Genomic DNA, 1,053 nt, shown 5'->3' on the forward strand with positions numbered 1-1,053 from the left:
TTTGCTCGACACCTTGACAAATGTAATTCCATGTAGAAACATGCGTTTAAATAAAATATTTTACCAAAAAAGTTACCCACGCTTTAACTTGATAGACTGTATTACTCTTTGAAAACAATGGAAACAGTGAAAATAGCCATTTTTAGGCAACGGTAAATAATATTTATTATGAATTTTTCATTTTAAAAATGCTTTAATATGGATTCTGAAGACCTCAAGAGCAACATATTAGAAGTTTAAATTTAAAAGTGGGAAACTTCGTGCTTAAAACCTTAAATGAAAAAAAGTTGGTGATGCCTATGTTAATTGCATAAGAACTTTCAAGACGATCCGCGACCTCTAAATATTGTTCAAAAATTTTTTTACAAAAATCTACCTTCTACAATATCATAAACTACCGCTATTTGCCTTTCGCTATTAAGAAAACTAAAAGTGTTTTTTTCTGGTCACCCTAATGGGAAGCTTTCGAAGGCCAAAAATGTTATTAATTCAAATAAAAGGAAAAAGCAAGTATAAACGGAATTCTCAAAATAAAGGGCTATATTTTATTAATAAAATATCTAGGCCTCCTTTCGCCTGCTCCCCGTACTCAATTCCCTGTTTAAAATTATGTAATTTTGTTTTAAACAAATTAATTTATTAAAATGATAATGAATTGTATTGAAAATAAAAAGAATTAAAGACACTTAGATGGAAAATGATATAAGAATAACAAAACAAGAACAAAAGTATAGAAAGTATTATTCGAAATAAAGAAAAAAATAATATAATGATCAAATTTGAACACGCCTTTAAATACCCACATTCAAGTTTAAAACACAAAAATAAATAAAAAAAGAAGGCAAAAGTTAAAATCCCTTTCCTTATCATTTTCTATCGTCTTTCATTATTTAAATTTTTTATTCTCTCTGCAGCTGTTCCTGCTTTGCATGTTTTTCCTTAAAAAACTCGAAATTGCAATTAGTACTAAAGTACAAAATGGACACGACTAGTAGGAAGAAATATATGAAATTACGTTTTTCGCACCACTGAAGGAATTAAAATGCAACAAAT

The sequence above is a fragment of the Belonocnema kinseyi genome, chromosome 2 (genome assembly GCF_010883055.1).
Source record: "Belonocnema kinseyi isolate 2016_QV_RU_SX_M_011 chromosome 2, B_treatae_v1, whole genome shotgun sequence".
Classification (NCBI taxonomy): domain Eukaryota; kingdom Metazoa; phylum Arthropoda; class Insecta; order Hymenoptera; family Cynipidae; genus Belonocnema; species Belonocnema kinseyi.